A 6,946-nucleotide genomic window follows, 5' to 3' on the forward strand; every position below is an offset into this window, starting at 1 on the left:
AATAGTGAGATTAGAGCTGCTATAGAAGTGCAACAGGATTATCACTATTACTATTTAGGCTGCAACAGACCGAGAATCAACACACTTTTCTCTGAGCCTTTATGCACAGAAGTATACAATTCATGTTGTAATCAATTTGCTGCCATTGTGGGTGAGACTTTACCTTTATTAATAGCCATAATCCTGTTTTAAAGTTCTGAGGACAGAACATATTTCCATTTTACAAAATTCTGAAAATACATCTTCCTGCACTTCCTGGAAGATGTACCGGCACCATGGATAACCTATTTCCACACTCTTCACATTGTGAGAATGTTAATGCCTTTCTCTGCAGAACAGATCCTTTTTAATAGGCAGAACAAGTTGGATATAAACCCTCTAATGCCTTCAATACACCAGTTATCTTCCTGTGGCACCTATTGTAGAATACAAAGATGGTAACAGAAGACATTATAGGACATTAAAAACAAAGAACCATAAGTTGTCACTAAATTTACTTTTCATGTTCCTGTATGAAGCCAATTTGCATATTCCAGAACTAGTAATGGAAACCTGCATGAGCCCATCATCCTATGCAAACATCTTCATTAGATTTTTTGGTGCAGCTGCTCCAACATCTATAAAAAAAAGCTATCAAAGAAAGTGACTCATTATTTGTTATTTCAGAAAAATTTCAAAAAGCAATCCCTACACCTACACTGATCTCTTCTGACAACTTCCTAGTCTGTGCAAGTTGTTAGTAAAAAGTGCATTAGAACAGCCTGTCAATCATGCCTCTCACAGCTTCGTATTAAATGGATGCACCATCCGTGATCACTAACAAGAAACTACAACTTTCAGAAGAAAATCCACTGACAGATATGAGACTTGTAAATCTCAGTCTGTTATCTGTAGGATCAACTGTCTGTGGCCTATCTGCAGTAAAGGGAGGAAAAAATATGTAAGCAAAACTAGCCAATGTCATGCCTCTTTATGGACAAAACCAAGAAGATGAATATGTAGAATGTCATGTAATAAATCCTCATGTGTGCATTGGTGGCTAGCATGTTTCTTTCTGCAGACATGTCTTATACTTTCAGAGGGAGGGAGAATGGGAGGGAATGGGATAACAGGGCACTAGATTAGCTAGGAACCAAACTATGATGGGCTGAATTACAATGCAAACATTTCATTGTATTTTGAGGGGACAGAAGGGCTCAGAGTTTCTAGGCAGCCAGGTGGCAGGTATAAAGTGCAGTTTACTCGGGTGTGGGGGAGGAAAGCAAAAAAAAATAATGGTGACAGTTTCTTCATTTCTCTTTTATTAGGCCTTATTAACACATAGCTAGTAGAGCTTGTTGTATTTTTTTTTTTAAAGGTTGAGGAAAATGTTGAGGCAACATTTCCAGGTAAATTTCATGCCACTTTTTGACCATTTCCAACAAAGCTCTAAATGCATCCTCAGTGTTAATGAGTCTTCATCATAGCAAGCAAAATGGTACACCAGCCTTGAGCCTTTACATGGGTATACTGTAAAATGGATTGTCCAGTGTGTACATATGTTTCAAATGACTACCTATAGACTTAGCATTTCACATAAAAATCATAGGTACATTCATGCAGGCTATCAGATGGTCATCTACAAAATAAGTGCAACTTTATACAGTCTCATCTCCAGACCTCCCATATCCCTGTGTTGGGATAACTTGGTCCCTTTGTGCCCAAACACACTTGTCTAACATGCAGCTAAAAATTTTACAGGCTGCACCAGAAAAAAACAACCCACCCTTTTTCCAGAACCTAGTTATTGTGTTCCCTGTCTCACAACTAGAAATAAGCTACCTTCCTTCTTAACCGTGTGACAACTTTTTTAAATATCAGAAACGGCCTTTACCTGGGATAGGTGCATAACTATGTTATGAATTTAAGAAAAGGCTAGATGTGGTCAGAAACCAAGAGAGTCAGCCAGTAGAAGAAGGAGGCAAGTAGAGCTTGTGAGATCACAGGAAATCCAGCAAAGAATAATACAGAATCCTAACAGAGTGAGCTTCTTGCCCTCTTAAGACGGAAAAAGGTCGTTGCCTTTTCCATAACTGGTGTTCGAGATGTGTTGCTCATGTCCATTCCACAATAGATGTGCATGCTCTGTGCATGCTCGCCACGTGCACCGGTGCCAGAAGTTTTTCCCCTGGCAGTACCCGTAGGGGAGAGCCCCTAGCAACCCCTGGAGTGGCGCAGTATAAGGGGCTCTGCGCATTCCCCCCACCCTCAGTTCCTTCTTGCCAGACAACTCCGACAGAGGGGAAGGAGGGTGGGATGCGGAATGGACATGAGCAACACATCTTGAAAAACACCAGTTATGGAAAAGGTAACTGTCTTTTCTTCAAGTGATTGCTCATGTGCATTCCACAACAGGTGATTCCAAGCTATATCCGTTGGAGGTGGGTAGGAGTTCACAGACACTCAGGATGGAGTACTGCCCTGCCGAACCAGGCATCCTCCCTGGTTTGGGAGACAATCGCATAATGCGAGGTGAACGTGCGAACCAATGACCATGTGGCAGCCCTACAAATATCCTGGATGGGGACATGAGCTAGAAAGGCAGCTGACAAGGCTTATGCCCTAGTTGAGTGCGCCCTTGCAATTGGCGGAGGGAGGACTCCCGCCAGGTCATAACAGGTATGAATACACAGGGTGATCCAGTTGGAGAGCCGCTGACTGGAGATCAGCCGTCCTCTCATGCGTTCAGCTGAGGCGATGAACAGCTGTGAGGATTTCCTGAATGGTTTTGTACGTGCCAGGTAAAAAGCCAGAGCCCATCTCATATCCAGCATGTGGAGGCGGCGCTCCTCACTGGATGCGTGGGGTTTGGGACAGAGCACCAGCACAGAGCACCTGACCCATATGGTAGGCAGAGACCACCTTGGGGAGGAATGAAGGATGTGGTCGGAGCTGGATCTTATCCTTCTGAACCCCTGTACATGGTGCTGCATAGGTCAGGGCCCGGAGCGCCGAGACCCATCTAGCAGACGTGATCACCACCAGGAAGGCTACCTTCCACAAGAGGTGTGACCAGGAGCATGTAGCGGTTCAAACTGGGGACCCGTCAACCTGGCCAGCACCAAATTCAGGTCCCACTGCGGAACTGGAGGCCTAATATATGGAAAGAGGCCATCCAAACCCTTAAGCAGCCGCGTCGGGGTCAGGGCCGACTCCAGCAAATTGGCTCGGAGCTGAATGGCTCCTTCTTGGGCCAAAGTTTGAAGGATCTGCAAATGTTGCAGCGATCGCGGAGATGGGTTTCTCCCAGACAGTGTAAACAGTCTGTGTGTGAATCACTCACGGGCATCAGCCACTTGCAAGTGTCGCACAACTTAAAGCCTGGGGCACGCCCTGACCTGGGCACACTAAACTAATTAAGCTACTTTTAAACTACAGGTACTACTAGCTATGAACTAACAGAGTCCAAGAGGGAAGCTACAGCAAAGCTGGAGCAGAGCAGTTTGGACGCACCTTCATTGGCGGCAAGAAAGAACTGAGGGTGGAGGGAGCGTACAGCGTCCCTTATACCGCACCATAGCGGCACCACTCCAGGCGTCGCTAGGGAAGATCCCCTACGGGGTCTGCTTGGGGAAAGACTTCCGGCACCGGTGCACGTGGCGAGCACGCACACCTATTGTGGAATGCACATGAGCAATCACTCGAAGAAGAATGTGTTTTACCTGCATCTATAACATTTGACCATTGAGTATGGAGCTTATATATTTAAGGAAGAGTGAAGCACAGAGAAATAAATTGCAGCTATAGGAGAATTGCAATGTTTGTCTATTGCTCACATAAGCATGTGAGCGTGCATGCACACTCACAGACTCCTGTTCACCAGCCACCAATTTAACCAAGCCTCACACCTGCAGTGACTTTATCCTCAGAATACTGTACAGATGTATTTAAACTTCTACAGCACTTACAGCTCTGTAATATATTGTACCACTTTGTTCTCATATTCGTAAACGGGCTGTTCCGATAATAAATTGGTGAGACTGACTTTTGTTGTTGCTAGAGATCTGGAACAAGCTCACTGAGCCACTTTTGGGCCAAGCCATGAAAATAAAAAATATTGTGTGTGACACGTACCAAAATAACTTTATTGACTGTATAACAAAACAATATGTCAAGAGCCATCCTTGAGTAGTGAATAAAACAAACTGGGATCTGAGCAGTCCTTTTAATAAACATGTATATAGAGAGAGATTTCTTGTAAACTGTTACTCTTCAGCAGGTTTCATAAGTCTTACTTCTGATTAAAACAGAATCCACTGCCTTTCATACAAAAAGGAACCTACTGAGGGGAAAAAATTGCTCTCTACAGGATCCTTTTCTGTAGACTATGTGCATGTGAAATCCTTTCCTGCTATGTCTGAGGCAAAAACATGATCCCCCTCTGCCTAATGCAAGAAGGGGATGGAAGAAGCAGAATACTCAGTCTAATAGCAAAAAATGTGTTGGCAGGAAGGAAAAAGAACCTAAACAGCATAATCTGGCTTTCCTTCCAAGGTCATGGGAAACACACTGTGTAATTCTGTGGCTCCAAGGTTTGCGGGAGGCGTGGCAGAGTGGAAATCTACTCTCTATGGTATTATTTTTCAGTAAATCCATGGGGAAATTTCCTGCTCCACACCTCCAAAGTAGCAAGTCAGGTGTGAATGAGGTGGCACTGGATCCTAAGGGAGCTATGCTGCCCAAGGGGTTGGAGATTCCAGGGAGAAGGCAGAGGGACTAACTCCATGTGAATGCCCCAGCACTCTACAAATGCTGTTTTGGGTCCACACAATTTCCCTGCAGATCTCAAGGCACCCATGGGTTTACTAGGCCATGCCCCTACTCCAGCTGGCATGGTACCATTGCAGCTACACAAGTAGAAACCTCAGACTCTGATTCTCGGTTTCTCTATTCCTGCACTTTAAGCCATTTTAGCACTCCCTGTATTCTGAGACAGTCAGGAGCCTGTCAGGCCCTGGTAAAGCTGTTCTAGTTTATGATCTGTCTCCATGTCTCGCTATGGCCCTTGTGAAGAAAGGGAATAGCCAAAGTGCTCTGAGCGTTGGCCATGACTCCTCCACGCTCCTGACCTCCCATACTCCAGCCCACCTGACATACCCCACCAGAGTTGCCATCTCTGTGCCATCTAGAGAAGAGCCCTGCAAAAGGGTATTCTCATGGAAGCATTTCAATCCTCTTTAAGACCCTTTCAGATCTCCAGACCAGTATAAAGGGACATTCATGTAACAGAGAATGGGACCCTCAACATTTTCCACATACATCTAGTCCTCCCATGGGTTTTCTGTATGAAGGCATGAGGTGGCTGTACAGTGTGTTGTATGTACAGTATTGATTCCATTATAAAGTTACCAAACCTTTTATTTCTCTCTTCAAATTTCTAAATGCTATTATAGGTGCCCATCCTGTGCTCAGGGCACCTGCCCTATAAATTATATCTCAAAACGTGCAACAGATTGCCTGTAAATATAAGCACTTCAGCCTACTCCCTACTCAACAGTCCTGAAGAAAAGTTCTCTCACACGCAGATTTTTTGGTGACAAATCAAAAATTGTGATCCAGAAATAGCACTGCGGTGGCCTCGTGCCTCAATTACGTTTCCTGGATTAGGCTCCCTGGCTAGAACACATCTCCCATAATGCACTTTGTTTTCTCTCTTGTTGAACTGTCCTAGTAGGTCATCACAGATGTAATCTGGATGAGGTACTTCATCCATCGAAGAAAATAGGGGCATGAGGGACTTGAACTTCAAACCCCATGAGGCACCATGAGGGCATTTCCAAATCAAAATTAGTTTTTCAGCCAACTTTTTTGGTTTCAGGTAGTCAGTATTTTGACAAAAAGTCATAGAAAAGTCATATTTTTTATGAAAATGCAGTTGTGAAAAACCTCAATTTTCCATCAAAAACAGATTAGATAGAAAATTTTCAACCAGCCCTAATGTTCATAAATAATGGGGAAAAGATTCCTCCGGTGGAGGCAAGAAGTGAACCCAAAATGCAAAAGAACACTTATCAGAAAAGGTAGGATATGCTGAAAGCCAGCCTTCTTCTGCAGCTGCAAATGGCTCAAAATTAAGGGTCTTCATTCAACAGAATTATGATTTTTTATTTGGGGATTTTTTAAAGCTTGCCTCAAAATATTTGGCATATGTTATCTGAATATCACAAGCTTTGAGCAGCTCTTCCCCCGACACAGAGACACACAATATTGGGAAATACAGCCAGACAGAAAATTTTCAACAGAACAGAAAATACAGTTTTGTCAAAATTGATGTGGTTCTTGGAAAATGTCAATTTTGACGAAATTTTCATGAGGAAAGTGTCACAATTATTCATTTTGACTTTCAAAAAGGCACAAATTTTGTGTTTTAACTTATTTCAATTAGTTTTGATTTACTACATTTAAAATTGTATTCTATTTAATATTTTATGCTGACATCAAAATGAAATATTTTTACCTTATTGAAACAAAACTGTTCAACGTTACCGAAACAATTTATTTTTCCAAATGGATTTTTTTTTTCAGAATTCTCATCTTGGGAGTAATTTCAATTTTTCATTCCAATTAACAATGAAACCAAAATTTCAAAGTGGTGGAAATTTGGTTTTCCAACCAGTTCTATTGGGAACATAGGAATTGCAAGACTGGCTCAGACCCAGGGTTTATTTAGTCCAGGAGCCTTTCTTCAACCAGGAAGGTGCAAGGATCCACAGTAGGCAGATGTGGAGTGAACTGGGTCTCACCACAAGATTCCATCCAGTACACCAACTCTTATTTCTATTTCATCCTAGATTTCAGAACACAATGTGAATTTTACCCTGGAGTAATTCCCTTCAAAGTGCATGTCTCTACAACTTTTCATTCTTTGGCTTTCTAAATATTTATCTTTCTTCTTTGTGCTAAGATA

The sequence above is a fragment of the Natator depressus genome, chromosome 5 (genome assembly GCF_965152275.1).
Source record: "Natator depressus isolate rNatDep1 chromosome 5, rNatDep2.hap1, whole genome shotgun sequence".
Lineage (NCBI taxonomy): Eukaryota > Metazoa > Chordata > Testudines > Cheloniidae > Natator > Natator depressus.